Genomic DNA, 18,656 nt, shown 5'->3' with positions numbered 1-18,656 from the left:
AGCTACCAGCATTGACCCAACATTCAGCCAGTCTATCCACAAATGGCCAACGTTCGTGCCAAGACTATGCCCATGTTCAGCCAATCTATTAATTATGGCCCGACATTCGTGCCAATACTATGCCCATATTCAGCCAATCTCACGCCAATAGTATGCCCACATTCAGTCGATCTGTCAATAATGGCCCGAAATTCGCGCCAATAGTATGCCCACACTCCGCCAGTGTCAATAATAGCCCCAGGTTCGCTCCGACTTGTGCCCACTTTTCCACCCTTGATCTAACTTTTATAGGTGGCATATCAATTGCAAGGCCAGTGGGAAATTGTATGCGATCGGGGGTCCCACCTATAAGTGGGCAAAAATGGACGAAGATACGTTAATTAGACAACCGCCCTCCATGTTCGCTTCCAGGCCGGGCGCAAAATATTAAAACTGTTCACTGTACAGAGTAACAAAAAAAAAATGCTCATTGCGCCCAAAACAATATTACGTTCGTAATCCGGCAGTATGCTGATACGGCCTGGTCACCACGTCCGATGCAGGAAAAATAATGATATCATTAACAGCCTAGAAGGTTAAGTACGGAAAGCGGTGAACTAGCGCCTATTAGCGCTGTTAGCGTCCTATTAATCAATTATCTCGTGCAGACGCTGAAAAGGAGAAAAGTAAAGTCGCTTACAGTGAGTTCTAAAAGAAATTTTAAGGCGGTCATTTGTAGAATTTCGTTGTCGGTGCATGGCAGTACAGTTTTGTAGCATGCACGGTAGAAAAAGTGCTGGGAATGTTGCTAGTTTGGCTACCAGGCCGTGATTTCTCTCCCTCCTCTACACTCTAAATATTTCGCCCATACGGGAGTAAACTCCCTTTTATAGAAAGGTGTGCGCTGGAGGACAGCTGACGCTCTTTTTACTCCTTTCTGTTCACGGTGTACCTTGTTTTGTGCAGTTAAGCTGTATGTGACTTGTGAATGAATTTCCCATTTATAATCTGATGCGCTGCTGGCTAACTGGCAGGAAATGTTCTCGTTTCAAAACCGGAGGTATTAAGGCCTTACAGGCAGTGTGTGGACGGCCGAACGCCTCCATCGTTATCGTGGTGCTCCGAGTGCATTGTGCGCCAACTACGACAGCCATGCCGTCAAACCAAGCACAACTGCAGCTTTTTGCTTGCACATCCAGGATTAACCAGAGCTAAGCGTTTTTTTTTGTATTTTGCATCGCAATTTCACTGCGTCTGAAATTTGGTCTTTGCTGCTGAAGGACAGAAAAGGTAGTTGAGCGTATTTGATGCACCGTCAGATAATATTAAGCATTACGCCGAAAGGGAGTGAAGCTGACCTGTTGACCAGAAAGGGGCAAATCTACAGGCGAGCCTGCAATCGCATGTATTCAAAAGAATTCGGTGTACACAAGCATCAGCTTCCCCGTGCAAAGCCTGTGAGCAAAGCAATGGTCCACACAACCGTTAAACGACCGGAATTGTTTACAGACAATTCTCCGCCAGGAAGCGCGGGAGGCTGCACAACCCCGCCTGGCGGCAATCGGGAGTACCGATGGCAGGAGAGCGAGTCTTGGACGGCGATCGTCGCCTTGGTGGCAGGCGCAATGGTGGTCCTCCCCACATTGCTTGAAGAATAGCGCCAGTATAAGAACGGCCGAAGCACCACGGAATGCGAACTTGCGTAGAAAACATAGAAAACAATAAACGACCTCAGAAAAGGGACGCGATCACCCCAATATTTGCTTATTTATTCTTTTTTCGAACACCCTTATAGCGCCAACTCAATTGCCGGATGGTGTCGGGGAAGCGCATGACATATCGAAATAACGACAACAGGGGTGGGAATGGTGTGCGGTGTAGATATAGAGAGTGACAGTGCATGTAAAGCTAGAAAAAAAAGTAAGGGGGTGAACGGAATTCAACAGAGAATTGCGGAGCAATAAAACACCGCGCGGGCCATTAAGCGAGACCTCCCACCGCCAAACGCAGTTAAGAGCTCCGCCGAGCGTCGTGCTTCTCACGCTGTTTGATCCAGGGATTGAAAAAAAAAAAGAACTGGCGATGCTAGGAGGCCTCGTAAGCGCGCTGTTTCTGTTACCAATGCCTACGCAAGAGGGGTCTTGGAATGTGGATAAGTAAACATTTCTGAACTATGCCATTGCGCTCTGATTGGGTCGTGTTAAGTTTCGCCGTGCTAGTAGCGTGTCCCACCAGGCATCGGGTCCAAGAGCACCGCCGCTGTGCCGAAGGAGGAAGGAAACGTGGGCCGGAGACGGGGAGTAAGGGAAGTGAAGGAAAAACTGTATTTACATAGTTACATGATTAATTACATTATTTACATAGAGCGGGACTGAGAATGGCTCTCAGTGGAAGGGGAACGTCTTCGTCAACCGTAGTCGACTGGAGCTAGCAGGCTTCTCTCGGCCACACTCACGGCCGAGTTAAATATCGTTCGGTTTCCCCAGATCCCTGGCTGGGGAATAATGGTCGACGAGCACTGTCCAATCGGATGGACCGAAGGGGACGTTCTTGTTACCACCCACGGCTGGGCAGGTGCGGGTTTTTCCACTCTCTCGCAGCTGGGTCGATGAGAGGGGGAGATGCTGACTCATCCAGCCCTGCGGGAAAGGAATCTCCCGAAGTCTTCCAGCAGGTGAATGAACTTGCTTCCCCGCCGATTGCCCAGAACACGAGTCGGGGGCACAGAATTCTTCAATTATCCGCCAGCGTGACCGGCGCTGGCACGTCGCCTCCGCTGTGGTCGCTCGGACAATACCTCCGGCGCGTCCCCGGCCTTCGCCGCTATAGTGGTCACCTCCGCTCAAGGAATTTCGCTGGGGTTACTGCTGACAATGGCCCTTGACATTCTTGCTACACTAATCCGCTGAGGCTCGGAGGGGCATTCCAAGCATCCCACTTCCCACCGCCGTCGCGAGGTTGTCGGCCTCGATGAATGTTCACGGTAGCTGCTTGATCGGGCCCACGTGGTCCGAAGTACGGTCACAACAGTCGAAACTGAGTAAAAAGCTACATCAAGGGGAACGAACAATGTAAGTGACAGTAGAATGCCCCTTATGTGCTATTCTCACCGTGAGCAGAAGTGTACCGTTCGACCCGTTACGTGGTGCCACGCTCCTTCCAGTCATTTAGTGAATGTATAATGCATAAATAGCAACAAAATAAAACGGCGCTGTTAGTTCGCATTAAAAAGTTGAATGGAATTTAATTTCTGCGTGATACTTGAGGTCCAGAAGAATGTCGCTTCGCGAAAGCTGATTGGTTGTTGACATTTACGGGGGTCGATGATGAAGTGTCACCTTTCGTTTTTAATTGACCTGTGCTTCCACGTACCAAAACACATCTACTATTGGGCAGCGTATAATGAACTGTGTCAGATAATTCTTATAATTTCTGTAATATTCACTAAAATATCAATGCACTCCGCAGCCCCAACTGCAGGAAGTCCAACTTGCCACTTCGTTCGGGCTCCGCCACTGAGCTACTCAGGTGGCACAGGCCGCCGCGGTGGCTCAGTGGCTATGGTGCTCGGCTGCTGGCCCGAAAGACGCGGGTTCGATCCCGGCCTCGGCGGTTGAATTTCTTTGGAGGAGAAATTCTAGAGGCCCGTGTACTGTGCGATGTCAGTGCACGTTAAAGAACCCCAGGTGGTCGAAATTTCTGGAGCCCTCCACTACGGCGTCTCTCATAGCCTTAGTCGCTTTGGGACGTTAAACCCCATTAACCAAACCATCAGGTGGCACAGTAACCCGGCTGAAAGGAGACTTACGCCGAAACAGAAGCGCCGAATTGTTGATATGCGGGCACGGCAATTTTCAAGCCCGACTTCAAATGACGCATCTGAAAAAGGCCTTCGTATTTCAACGTGAGGGCGTGCAATTGTGCAGCGGTGAAGCGATGCGGCGCTGCATTGCGATGCTGTGATTGATGGTGCTGCCATCAACAGAGCACATGAGGTCCAGGTTGCTGTGCTTGAGCGAACTTTTCACGACCAATTATTAATTTAACTTCTATCTGTCACAGTGAGTAGCTTGATTTTTTTTTTTTCGAGAAGTCTGCCATGAGGCATAAGTTGAGAAAAGAGGGAGTTGAATGTTGGTTACAGAAAGTTAAAAGAAAGAGTGTAGACCAGTTTCTGCGAGGTAGTCGCATAGGCTGCTGGTGAAGTGACTGTCCATAGTCCACTTCACATAGTTCCCTTCATGGTTCCACCACAGGCCGACCTCCCTGAGGAGCCGTTTTCTAATAGGGGCCGTCGCTGGGCAAGTCCACAACAGGTGCCGCACATCACAAATGTCCGGTGCAGCGCCGCAGTGAGGGCACCTGTCAGTTGCTGGCAGATATTTATCACCCCACCCATAACGGACTCATGGGGTCAGGGCCGCCCCTGCCCGAATCCGGCGCACTGATACCTCCTCCTGCCGAGTAAGACTACGGGGGAGAGGGTGCGAACACGGAGGAATTAGAGCGCGTGTTCGCTGACGCAGAGCTTGTGGATCGGAGACATGGGACAGGAACGCATCTGGGGGAAGAGGGGAAGGTGGCGGGTCGTCTGATGTGTCAATGTGAGTCATAGCATCTGCTTGAATGTTATGTGGATCGTGAGCATGACCGCGAATCCAGTGCAACCCGGTGGGTAGGCTGTGATGACGCTACAAAGTCACGTAACCTAGGATGATGTGACAAGGTGACATGACCGCCAATTTTTCGACCATGGGGGGTTGCGCGAGGACGAGCAGAATCCTGTATCTCAGGTTGGCCGCATAGTTGCCACCCTGGGCGGATAGGGTAGCCACATAGGCAACCTTACCTCGGCCGATTTTCCGCTCACAACACCTGAGACAGTGCCGGATTTCCGCAGAACTAGAGCTCAATGCTTTAGCGTTAAAATTCTCTATTTTCAGAATGTATGCGACTGAGCAGACCCTGCATCGGCTCAGTATGTCTGTCCACAGGCCAGGCCACACATAAAAATTATGCATTCACACTTTGTGACTTCCATTTCAATGGCAACACTTCTCTAATGGGCGTACGGGATGCAACACGCACTCCTCAATGCGGACTCCAAATTTCGCATCTCGAATACGATACGAAGACAGTTTCGACATCTCTTACCACTTTAGGGTTGTGCTGTGTCCGTGGTCAGGGGAAGATCAACCTGCAGTTGTCACTAAATGCAGGGTTGCTGCGTGAACCAAACTTCTTGAGTGGACCCACAGTGGATCCGCGCAAATAGAAGTTGACGTACAGGATGTTCAAATGACTACAAACTTTATAGGGGAGAATATAGTAGGAGATTAACAAAAACATGTTTTAGATTACTCAGTATGGCAACTATAGTGTTCAGAAGCCTGGCATGGCTTGAAGGTACACAACACATTGTGAAAGTTCGATAGCATTGAGTAGAAACCTAAGGATGCTAAGGCTTATCTTATGGGGAGAGGGATCAAAATTACGCGTGGTCCTTGCGTCGCAGACGAAACTAATCTGTTCTAAGAACCACTGAACATATCGAAGCAATCGTATTTACTCGTTGTTTCTTTACGGCTCCTTCCAAAGGCAGATTTGCGAAGGCCCGGTTGAAAGCAATCTCACTTAGCCGACCAGAAATCCGACGCAAAGACAAGTTTGATCTTGTTAGCAGTCACGACTTTGCTGCCTCGCTGACATCTCGTCCGCCGCGCAAAGATCCACCCCTTTCAACACCCGGAGGGCTGTCGTTCCCAATTGGCCTTTCACAACCAGATTAGCTGGAGACGTCCCACTACGACAGAGGGAAAGCACCCCTCAGAAAATTGCCCGGATTTCCGGATTATAGCCCGAAACCCCGTTATATCCCAGAGATTCAGCTGGCAAGTGCTTTCTGCGAGTTGCTAAGCGACCAAACAATTGAATATATTCCATCACTCTCGGTTTGTTTGTTCTGGGGCGCTATGCCGGAAGGCCCGAGTTTGGCGCTCGCCCGAGTTTCATCCGAGTTTGCGATGACGGCAGTCAATGAACGAAGATAGCGCGGAACGTGCGCAGGCAGCGGACAATAAAATGTAGAGATAAAGCCACGTAAAGGCGATACAAGCGCACCCTGCGCGCCTGTTTCACACTTCAAACACAATACACTGCGCAATACCAGGCCGCAGCGCTACCTGAAGTTATCAGCGCCATATCAGCAATCGCGAAATCGTGACTTCTCTGCTATCTATCTGCACACTCACCGCTAGCTGTTTGACACACCTTTTCGGGCGCGTCAAAGGCGTGTCTTCTCTTTCAGGCTCTATCTGTCTATCCATTTCCGAAGACGAACAGTGCGCACTAGGTGCACTCCTGTATCAACCCTTTCTCTTCTCTCGAATACGTTAAAAGGCAACAGATAATATTATGAACATTTTGTTCATTTCCAAATGTATTTTAAAATCTGAATCCAGTGAAGCGTTGTTGAAAAGCATAGCTTCAGGAAATTAACAAAGATTTGACACTTTCTGCCGCTAGAGGCGATAGTGAGGCCATTGCTTGCAGCGTGGCTTGCATACGAACTAGAGCGGCAGCCCACCATGCCGAAAACGAGAGAGCTCCTGCGCTGACACGCCGCCGGTAGCGCTGCCTTTGACTGGAAAGACTGGGCAACTACTACACGCTGAATCTCTCTTATTTTTCGGCCGTTGCGATAATATATTTTATTGTGTCGTATATCAAAATATAACCGACATGCATCTTCTGGCTTGCGTAATAAACAAAAGCAAAAAACTGAACTTCACTGCACCCCCGCGTCACTGCTGCTCTCTGCAGTGACCTAAGGTGGAGCTCTCCGCTGCTACGGCCGCTGCCGCACCCCGCTATGGCAAACCATTGCTTTTAGTACGCTCTTGGCGAATCTCAGCGGTAGAAATAGGCCGTGCGAGCGGCTGTGATGCGGTGTGAGAAAAAAAAATTGCTGTTTGGCTGTATTCAATGATTCATTACGTATGCCTGTTGTGTGTGACGCCTCTTTAGTGCACTGCGGATACGAAGAGCGTGCTACCCAGCGACACAACTCATCCTATGTCATCAGACGCTGACTAAAATCTGTGAAAGGGGTGGCGCGCGTATCTGCGTAGTATTTGTTAACGTCGCACACTTCAATGTTTTGCGGACTGGTTTGGTCACTAACGTCGATCGCCGTTGTATACCGCAGGGACATCACATTAATATCATTCGGGCAGGTGAGGGATCCTGTTTGTAATAATGAAATCGGACTTATAACAGAGAAAGGCGTTACGGTTGTGAAGTACGCAGTGCTTACGTGCTGGAAATTACAAACACTTTATTGCACTGGGTCTGGAGCAGCGATCGTTTGTCGATCCCAGATGTGTTTGACACATTGATGCTGAGCTTTATCGCCGATGAAAGGACGGCCAAGCCAAACACCTGCAATGCGATGTTGTTGGAGTAGGACGTGCTCCAAGCACCGGTTCGTCGTCGTGCTCCGTGTTTGACGCCTTGCAAGCAGGTGTGACGCGCCTTCAGCGTTGTGCTGTGTCTTACGTGGTTGCAACAGGCTATAGTGTTGTGCAATCTTGGTATGCGAGCGAAGAAATCGGCGGCTTTCGCCACGTTGCGTGTCCTTCGCAGAGGTGCTTAGATTAATCAGCGATGACGTCCGTTTTGCCTGTTATATTTCGATTGTAAACATCGTCAATGTCTGTCAGCAATCAACACAGCCGCGCAGCATACCTGTAGCCGGCAGGGATGTTGGGAGTGGCCCACCCATAGCGCGTACGCATATAATTTATGTACGGCACACAGGGGGCGTGACCCATGGTTTTGATTGACAGGTGAACTCGTAGCTAAACTCGTGAACGGTGAAGTGCCCCGAATTCATCTCGGGACTGTCATGGCGGCAGCAGCAGCAGCCTGGGTAATCGCTTCCTCTGACGGCAAATGTCAGTACGGCCGGCTGGACCCGTTTACTGCCTTGGCCGACGACGAATTCCAGCGACATTTTCGCCTCTCCAAAAAATCAGTACGATGGTTGTGTAAATAGTTAGGCGACGACCCACGGCTGCGGAGAGTGCGTACCGGGCCTCATTCGCTTTCGGTTGAAGAGCAAGTCCTCTGCGTCCTCCGGTTCTTCGCGACCGGGAGCTTCCAGGGAAGCGTCGGCGCAGACCGCTTTATTGGACGCCAATAAAGCACTGTGAGCCACTGTGTGAGGGACGTCTCCGTCGCGCTTATCGACGCGGCTGTGCAGAAGCGGTGGCTCGCTTTGCCCACGACTGCGGCCGAGCGTGCGTATGTTGAGGAGCGTTTCCTTCTGCGCGGCGACATCACAGACGTCGTGGGATGCGTCCACGGGACCTACATTGGCGTAAAGGCCCCTTCGAAGTCCAGCCCTGACATGGTGAAGGCCAACTATTTCACGAGGAAGGTACATTATGCATTCAACATTGCAATCAGTAAAAAATAATTGTTCTCGCCAAGTCCTTTGGGCTACTCTACAGCCCAGTGCCAAAGTCGGTCCCAGACTCTTTTGGCGAAGACTGGATCAGCCGCTAACCGGTTCCACAGAACAATTCATAACATTCCAGGTACCTTAAGAGAGGCCCACAAAAAAAAGTGGGCTCCTCGGCAACGGCGAAATCGAAAGTTGCAGATGGCCACTTGTTAATCGGGCCACTGCAGAGCACTCACCACTGTGCTAATTAATTAAATCCGACGAATGAATGTCATCTTTCGCACAAACCTCTCACTTGCATCTAAAAAGTATAGTCACAATGCTGCAGAATCGGGAAGATAACCGCCACGGCCGACCAAAAGCCGGTGCGAGCTCATTGACAACGAATTTCTGACAGCTCACATAAACGCGGTATGCATGAAATGAACAGATGCATGCAGTTCATTTCAGAACACGGCATAATATTCAAGCGATTGTGAACAAAACGAGTTTTCTCATTCAAGTCACGCGAAATTCAACTTGCGATGAAAAAAAAAAGTGAGGTAAAAAAATTTCACCCTGCGGGATTTGAACCCACGCGCTCCCATTGCGTGTCGACTCTCCGGAGCGACGCGTTAGACCACACGGCCACAGAACAGCGCGGAGTGATACACTTCTCTTTATTTATTTTTTTTTGCGGACTACTTCCGTAGCGTTCACAGCGTTGCACATGTACTACCTCGTCGCCATTGGCGGTCTGCTGATGACGGGCGTTGGTAGCGTTCCCTCGCGGTACAAAGCAAAATTTAATAATGCATAAATCACTCCAAAGCGCTTTAAATCCAAATCTTGCACAATATAAAATGCTTATAAAGGTGTATTAAGTGCATTATAAAATTCAACAAACCTCGTTTGTCTAATTGCACACGCAGTGCACTTGGTGGAGCGACACACAAATGAAAAGTGCACCGGCGGTTGGCTCACGTGACCCGTTCTTTGTAGACCGCCCAAGAAGCCGATGAGGTGGCGCCGATGTGATGATAAAGCACGGAATATATCCAGATAACCCAATGAAGTTTGAGGCGTGATGAGGGTGGGATTTTGTCTGGCTACCATTAGTTCACTCATCTGAGGGCGTCGCCAGAGCTCGGGAAGATTCCGAGTTTCAGCAAACTCGGCCCTTCCAGCATAGCGCCCCTGGCTAGTAGTGTGAGTGCATTTAGAACATTAAGTTGGGCTAGTTTATATTTGCTTGCTGGAATCATTTTCTTAGCAGTTTAAAAACACAGACACTACATATACGGCACACACAAAGGACACCCGGTAGATTTCAACTAACTTTTACTGGACGCATACATGACATATATAGATTTCATTGAGCACACACAGGTTCCTCGGCAATTGCATCAGGTCTAATTGCACCCTCCTCTTTCCTGTGTGTCCCTTCTTTTTCTGGGCTCCCACGTAGGCTTCGCCGAACAGCCCATCCTCATATATAGCTTGGACGAAATGGCCACATCACCGCTCCCTCCTCGCCTTCATTAGATCGGTCAACCGTTTCTCATTCATTTAATCCTCTCCTTTTTTTTTACCTTAATGCCCTGAGGCAATAAACACCGTTGTAAAAAAAAATGCGTTGAAACCGTGGTAGTATATCAATTTTGGACGAGAGGCGTTCAGAGGCCCTTTTCAGTGCAACTATAAATTTTTTACACCAACAGTTTTAGCGAATATATGATAATCTTGCGACGTACGTTGCTAGCAGAAAACTGTATATTTCAAAGCTGCTTGACATAAGTTAGGCTGACTCTAAACTTTGCGCTCTATAATTTCCTCCAGTTTTTTTCCTTAACAGCACCTCTCATGCAGACTATGCTGTGCGGCAGAGGCAAGGCAAGAAAAAAATGAAATGATATCTTTACGTTGAATGTCCGAAATAAATTCTTGCAGCCCTTCCGCTTCATGTCGCGGAAAATTCGGCTTTATGGCACATGGAACACGCGTTAAGCCCCTGCTCCGTGTTAGCTTCGCCCTGTGACATGGCTTCATTTCATGCTACTCTTGTACATGCTGACCACTATTTACCGCCGCTCATCATCAGCCACAGGATCAGTCAAGCCAATGAAAATAACAAGTGATCCCTCACAGGAGCATCGCCAGCTGTACGCGTTATTATTACGAGAGCTGAAGATGCCGAAGTGCGACAAAAGGTACAAGCAACGAGACAAAAGTGGCGAAATTATAATACATGGTACGGGGTATGCAAGAAGAATCCAAATATTGGGACAGTCAATGATCCTACAACCGAGGACTGGGAAGCGGTGCTGTCCAGCTCGCACCCAGAAACAAGCCTTGGCTGAATAACCTGTCAAAAGTGGGGGCAAAAGCTAATGGGCTCCTGGAATAAGGGCCACCCAACAAAACTGGATTTATTCTGTGCATTGGATGTTTTCCTCAATGAAAGGCCCAACTGTCCCTAGGCAAGCCCTGCTGCTAGTTCCTGGCCGAGCGAATAAGATTCCCGGAATGAACTAAAAAAGAGAAAGGGTGGCACAATTATAAATTCATAATAAAACACAGAAGAAACAGAGGCGGAAACAGAGAGAGGAACGGCAGGCTGTCCACGTCCACTTCTCGAACTGTTGCCTCAGTGCTTCCTCTTTCTTGGCGACAGCATAAAAATCGTAACGCAGCTGTGGCCGCGCGCGACTGATGCACACGGTAGCCTTTTGGAGACATAAAACTCATAAGGGGAGTGGCTGGCACACGGAGAAGAGCGTAGAGTGCACCCCGCATGCTCGACGATGGCTTCGTCGACTACGGTCGATAGCACACGCACTGCGAAGGACCGAGTCCCACTCGGAAGCAACCGGGTGGTGGCTGTGCTGGTCGGGACTGTTTTGTGCAGGGAAGATCAACCAGGCGCGCATGCACACGGTGTTGTCCCTCCTCCATGTCACTGTTATTTTCTTGCTTTCTTGGGCCGCTGATGCTGTCGTTCATGTGGCGTGGAAACTCCTAAGAATTGGCTTGTTTTCTAGTTGTATCTTGACATCAACAGTATATTTAAGAAAGCAGAAAGTTGGGCAAGTTGGTTGATATGCACACTGAAAAAATTGCGCAGAAAAAACGAGGACGAAGCAAAGACAAGACGAGGACGAGCGCTAACTCGAGGATAGCGCTCGTCCTCGTCTTGTCTTTGCTTCGTCCTCGTTTTTTCTGCGCAATTTTTTCAGTGTGTATATTTAAGAGGGCGAACGTGCAGCCACAAATAACGACCCGAGGAAATGGAATAGCATGCCAGCTTGCAAGATGTTGAATCCACTCATAAATTCAGTTTCTCTTCATTCTAAATGAGTAATCTATTCAGCTTATGGGAAAAAAACACGTCGCAATCAGAATGGCGCGTTGTATATCGTGTGCGATCGTTCCGTGCTCTGTGAGCCTTGGTGTTGTGCCTGTTTAACTGTGGTTTTTTGTGTTTCTTCAGCTTCACTCTCAGCTATATTTTAAAGCATCTTGTTTAACTTGCTCAGTGGCGTGCTACGTTGCAACAAAAAAAAAAAAATAAACGCTCGACACGGTTCTAGCCAAGTCCCCTTTGGAAATGCTCTATTAATTGGACAACACCTGCTCATTCGCATCCATCTGCGCGCAGCCATAACACTAGCCTACTTTGGGGGATTCGACTCTACCTAAGTGAAACGGTCCAAGGCTATTCCGCATCGAGTTCTTGATCTCTTCAGTCTACTTCTAGTATCGTCTAACCGTACGAATCAACTTAGTTGGTAGAGTGAAAGCTCCGGGAATGTGGCTGCTCTTGGCCGGAGGCCCAGGCCAGAAGGAATTTCGCCTTAATTTCCAAGATTCTGAGAAGGCCCGATGGCGGCAACCCAGTGGGCTCGAATTAGTAATCACTCCTTGTGTGAAGTTCAGTTCTTTTAGGGGAGACCACTTAACACCGCGGGGAAAGGCGTTTTGAACCCGTATTTTTTTTTTTTTTCGCATGCAAACTTAAGACAGATTTCTCTCTTCACAAACTTCCAGCCACCCTGCACGCAAATCGTCCAGCGAAAATCGCCTACCGCTTGTACTGCTTGTTCCGCGGGTTTGAACTAAGGGACACATGCTGAGAGCCATCGGGCCTCACGGTTACTCGCGCGAAGTATAATCCGGTCTCCCGCTACTCAGAGGCGCTCTCTACGCACGGCTGGCGGCCACAGTCGGGTAGCAATATAGACGCACACTGGAACAGCGCTGTCTGTGCACCGAGCTCATAAAAGTCGACACCGAGCTTTGCTGTGGCATAGGGCTCTCTCTCTCTTCGAACACTTCTGTCGCAGAGGCATACACGAGGTTAAACGCGCCGGGGAGAAATGGGGCTTTTATTACCTGTGAGCTCGTCGCATTTTCTGCAGTGGGAAAGAGCAGTGAGGGAAAGACGTTAAGCGGGAAGCGATGCGAACTTCCACCTGCTACATTACAAATGAATTCTCTCGTTTGTTTTTTTTTTTCTCTTCCTTTGACTGAAAAAAAAAAATTACTTGCTGCGCGTTTGACGTGGTCTGTTTGCAACTGCTACTGAAAGCTAGCAATAGAGACGCAGTAGTTTCTCTGACTTCGTGAGTACTGCAGTGAAGTGGAAAAACAATAAATTCCTGTGAGTGGATGTAAGGTTTGGACCTGTGCTCAAGACAATACAAGCTTCAAAACTTCGCAGAAACAGGAGACCACTACTGCGGATTCGATAATTTCGTAAGGCTTTCTACTTCACTGTGCTCCTTGTGAACTTTGACCGCGCTCTTAAAGGAGTGGCACGGGTATGCTTAGTTTCTTGAAAGCCCATAGGGGTTATTTCTCACTTTTTCATCTCTTAGTGACAGAAGTGGATGGAGGGTCACCTACAACCTGTTGCACACCAACGTCGATTAACACTTTGTGAAACAGCGCTTACAATGTTTCACGAGCTTTTTACTAATTTTTTACAAAGCGTCGAGTGCTGTTGTCATATATTCAGACATGTGAGCTACATTTTAAATTCATTCTGGACAAAATAGCATGCTAATTCGTGTCTGGAAAAGAACTAGAAATAAATACGGACATCACGAAGTGGTATGGCGTATCAAAGAAGTCTTGTCTAGAGCCGGCGCTTCTCTCTTGCTGACGGTGTTATGGTGCCAGCATGTTACGATGTCAACATTTCTATACACCAAAATATTATTTTTTAACATTTGATTCTTTTGCTATATATTTGATTCTTTTTTTAATATAGATACTATATAGAACCAGGCGTACAAGTTGTGATAACGTTACACGGTGATGTGACCTCTCTCGTGCCACCTGCCACTGTGGCTAAGTTGCTCACCATCCCGTTGCCCCGTTTCCCCCTGCCACAGTGAGCAGGTTGTGATGATATAACAAGGTCACGTGATCTCTCTCGACCAACCAGCTAGTCTTGTGACACAACTCTAAAGCTGTCACACTAAAAGCTATTTCTGCGACAGTTAGTTTGGTCGAAGAAAAATGCCACGGCTATGCGCGCGTCAGAGCTCCTAAAGATTTTAAGCCATTCACGCTGTCTTTGTGAAACACCGGCTACTGATTATATACAAAAAGTTTTCTGATTTTTCCTGATAGCAGGTCACAATGCTTTTCAGAAGGCGGTAATATCGCACTCCAGCCTGCCGCGATGCAGAGGAAAAAACCACGAGTCGAGTATTTATCTTAGCCTCTCGCCTGCGAGACTCACTTTGCTCATGCAGCTGTTTACGCTGTGCTGCGGACTTTGTTGAGATTGCTTTCAGGATTTTTGTCTCCGGTTTCTAACACTTTTAATGTTGCAGTAGTCTAAATCTACTGCAAGTAGAAATCAAAACTGCCCTATGGAACTAGAGACCTGTAAAGCTAGCTTTTTCTGTTAATGCTTGAGCGTTGGGTGAAGCACCCAAAACATTGATTTTGAGGATTATGCGGTGAAAGCATTCGAAAGCAGTTTCTACTTCTGAAGCTCTGAACTGGTGATGTAATAAGTTCCTTACCTTGTTTGTTATTTCGTCATTTTTTGGATAGATGATCATAGAAACGCCCGGTAAGCATAGACTCTTAGGGCACACATAAAAGAAACACTTGACGGCTAAAATGCTGCAGTGTGCACATTGTGAGGCCCAAGCCCGGCCCGAGCCCGAGACCTGAAGCCCGAGCCCGGCATAGGCCCGCGGCTTCAAGCCCGGGCCCGGCCCAGGCCCGCTAAATTATCGTTCTAGTGAGCCCGGCCCGTGAATCCCGGAGTGAAGCCCAGCCCGGACCCGGCCTGGCCCGTTTGCTCACTCATGAGCAAGTAGACTGCTACTAGACCGATAAGAAACTGGTCGGCAAAGGTTCTGAAACCACAGTTTGGCTTGCAGAAAGTTGGTTCTTTTTAACCCAGAAGTAAGGGACTAAGAGTAATGCTCGCCAGGCCCGTCTTTTGGACAGTGATCTCGTGTAGGTGCGCAAAGATAAACTTGGAAGTTCCGAGAGCCAAATAAAAGACTACCTTGCATTCCCCCACGATTTTAATCAGTTATATTTTGCCGCCCGGAAAAATAAACATTAAAGCTGCCTAGCAAGCAGTGGGATGGCATTTTTTTAGTGAACGCGATCTCACAGGTTGAATTCATAGCCGAACTGGTCGCCTTTCAGCAGAAACGGAAAGCTAAATGGCTTGAGTATTTCACGGTGTGTGTTTTGAAGACTATAAGCGTCCTAAACTAATAAGTTCTTCCGGAATGCATTTCTAAAAGTGTATAGGTATGTTTTGGGATGATGAACGATCAATGGTCAATTAAGACCGGTTGGATTTTACTCTTACTGGTAGAGCAGAAGATAACGCGCGAACCACGTGATAACTTACAATGCAAAACACTTGTCATGACAACCAGGCTGAAGAAGCGAGGAGGGATATATGTGGTCAAGAGATGAGATTTACAAACTCTCGCGAGCTTTCGTGGCTATTTCATTTAGAGATGTTGTGGTCAGCTGATCAAAAAGAAAACCAAACGCGCTTTAGTTTGTGAATTATCTCACATAAGAAAAATATAGCTATAAAATAAAAGTTGTGTTTTTGGGGCTTAAGGACCCAAGGGGAGTCAGGCTGTGAGAGACACCGAAGCAGAGGGCTCCGGATCATTTCGACCACCTGGGTTTCTTCAACGAGCGATGATACTACAAAGTACATGGCTGTCATCCTTGCCGCCTAAATAGAAATGCGCCCGCCGAGGCAAGGAGCAAACCCTGGTTCCCCGGTTCAGTAATCAAGCGCCTTGACCACTAAGCCACCGCGGCGTAGAAATAAGGATATAAATATGTCGATGAATAAAGCTTGGTTTTTTTCTCAGCGCGTGCTATAACCCATTGTTCATCCGTGTCGCTGCTCCATGCCGCAATTGTGTACTTCACTCTGCAATAGTGAATGAATGGTCGGACACCAGCCCTTTCTGTACGAACCCAAGCCCGACTAGGGTCCGCAGCTTTAAGCCCGAGCCCGGGCCGGGCCGGCAACTTCAGGCCCGGCTCCGGCCCAGGCCCGGCAAAACAAATCATGTCCCGGACCGGGCCCGGGCTTTCGGGCCGGCCTGAGCCCGTGCAGTGCACTAGTGCACATAGCCAACCATCAGTAATTTCTTGAACGCACCGGCTTAGCTAATGTTATTGGGATTACTAGATGCGTCCTAAGGATCGACATGTCTAATTTTGCTTTTTATTGCTCATGACGCTGCGTTTTCAGAACGTAGAAGGCAGTAACTGACGTTGAAGAGCAATTATCAGCACTGCTATTCACGTTTGTTATCATAGGCTCCTTATAAGCGGTCTGTGCATATTAGCCGGCTATAAAATTTCATTGCCAAGATTTGCCCTACACTTAAGTGCTCTCATGGCGCGCGACAAAAAAAAAAAAAAGGTACAATGGGAGCGAAGCCCAGAGCAAATGCCAACTTCAGGTGCACTTTCGGGATGAAGCTACTCTACCGCTTTAGCGATGAGCTCCGTGATTTCAATATATATTCGAGCTTGTACAGGATAATCCACTTCTGCATCAACAAGAAGAAAGCAAAAGAAAGTCACGCCGCTATTGGACGTTAGCGTGCTCGAATCAATTACAATGGGTGCGGTTCCCATAGGAAGCCTATAGCAGACCAATTTCTGAAAGCAGCCGCAGGTAACTCAATACAGGCAAGAGGAAAAACCGGTCTCACGCCAAGTGATTTGATGCTCTGAACGCTGATCATAGGACCCTCAAGTGAAACATCGTTACAAAGTCATTCCGCCGCGGCTTCCCGCGGGTGATCCGCTAGCAAATGAAGGGTGGCGTCGCTGATGGCAGAAAGTCACGCTCTGTTTGCTCAGAAGAGGCGGCTAAAATGCCTGTCGGCGCCGTAGAAACAGTGCCCAGATCTTTGTGCGCATGTATCAGCAGTGCGCGTCAACGTACACGAGCGCAAACAATGACAAACGAGGCCGTAATGCATTTAGCCGTGGCTCTTCGCTAGCGTTCGGGGTGTAATCTGAAGCCGTCTGTGGACTACTGAACATCGGTGAACACTATGCCAGCGTTTGAGGAAATAATTCGTTTTTTTTTTATCTCTTTATGTGTTTTTTTGTTAATTTACGGCTATCAGTTCTTCTGGGTTCTCGTAAAAATGTATATATGGCTGAGAGGGGCGCAGTAACCGACGGACAATTCTACAGATCTTACACTAAACGAAAATATTTGCGTGAACACTGTAGTATGAAGATGCATGCAAGAAAAAACAAACCATTTTACACGAATAAATGCAGCTCTAACCTCATCTGATTGGGATGCATTAAAGATGTATGAACCAGGAAGGCACTAAAATTATGTGCCGCGTTATTTTTTTTTTTCATTTTTAAGAAAAAAAACTTAAAAACTTGCCGGTTTACTGATTGGCTAAGAAGGAATGGTAGAGAGTGAACACAAGAACGGTGATGCGAAACTTTGTAGAAGTGAATCAATAATAAACGCTGGTTTAATATATCACATTAAAATATTTTGAAGCTGCTTCAAAACCAGGTACCATGCTAATCATTTTGGGGCCTTTTTTTTTTTAATATGAAACCAAGGACCAAACAAGAGTGCGCATGCTAGAGGGGCTTCAAATAACGGAAATGTCGCGAGACGTCTGGCGTCGTAACCTGCAGGCGAAAGAATTAAAAAAAATCACTATACCAACTGCCTCGAGTGATGAATTCCGCGCAAATGCTTTCTGTTTTTTTTTTTTCATTTTTTTTCTCATACCGCCACAAATTGCATGCCGTAGCCTGAACTAATTATTTCTGATCCTCTGCTCTGTTTGTAACCACTGGCGCCTTGCCTGTTTCATTGACCTGAGCCCAAGTACTTGCCTGGTCGCCCCTGATGCTACGGTTTGACATATTCGTTTTAAGGTTTAAAGACAAAGAGTCTTTCTCAAGCCAGCCCAGATCCGCCTAGCAAGTAGTGTTTCCCTGCCCTCTTCCTGCGTCGGAAGGAGGCGGCTACTCGAGAAGTATACTGGAGCAACAATAAGGAGCCGTACGTGAGAAGCTGGAGCCAGAGTTCCAAAGGGACCGCGCGCTTACAATCAGGCCACCGTCACCCCGTCCTGTAGCCACAGAACCAGCGCACGCGAGATCCTCATCACTACGGGCCCAATTGCGCGCAACTAAGAGAATGAGGCCGCTGCCCCGGGAGGAAGCTCTAATGGACGGAAGCCCGAGAGTGGCAGGGTCTTCGGTAGGTGTGGAACCGAGGCGCGATCCACATCGCGTCGTCGACTCGGGGAGAAAGTGTTGGTCTCTAGCGAAAAGGAGTCATGCGCGAGAGACGCGGTCATTTATCAAGAGCGAAGGGCCGCTCTCTTTCGGCAGAGCCGGAACGTTTTCGATGGTCAACGGAAGTGGCTTGAGGCAAAGGGAAAGGGGTTCTCCCGCTATTCTCCCGGGAAGGTCTGGGTGCCGGTAATCCGGCGGCAGACCAGCGGTGAGATTAGGTTATCTGATGGATTCCGCTAAGATAGGCCTTCACTGATGACGAAGCTTGAGTGGAACACAGTTGAACACACCACCAGCCGCTACTCTGCAAAGAAGATACCTTACTAGCAACATTGTTCTGCCAAGTAAAGTGTCTTAGCTGATAATAAAACTGGGCTGCAACCATGGCATACGTCAACGCAGCTAGGCAACACTTGTCCAT

General features: G+C 48.2%; 1 protein-coding gene across 2 annotated transcripts in view; it reads left to right on the top strand.

Annotated features, from left to right (window-relative positions):
• Window positions 1–18,656, top strand: part of LOC149332560 (MAP/microtubule affinity-regulating kinase 3-like) — a 634,516-nt gene that overhangs the window by 63,469 nt on the left and 552,391 nt on the right. The window lies entirely within an intron of this gene.

Source organism: Amblyomma mixtum, chromosome 8, assembly GCF_055824585.1.
Source record: "Amblyomma mixtum isolate Tamu chromosome 8, ASM5582458v1, whole genome shotgun sequence".
Lineage (NCBI taxonomy): Eukaryota > Metazoa > Arthropoda > Arachnida > Ixodida > Ixodidae > Amblyomma > Amblyomma mixtum.
The sequence above is the reverse complement of the archived record's forward strand: the minus strand, read 5'-3'. Positions and strand labels throughout refer to the sequence as shown.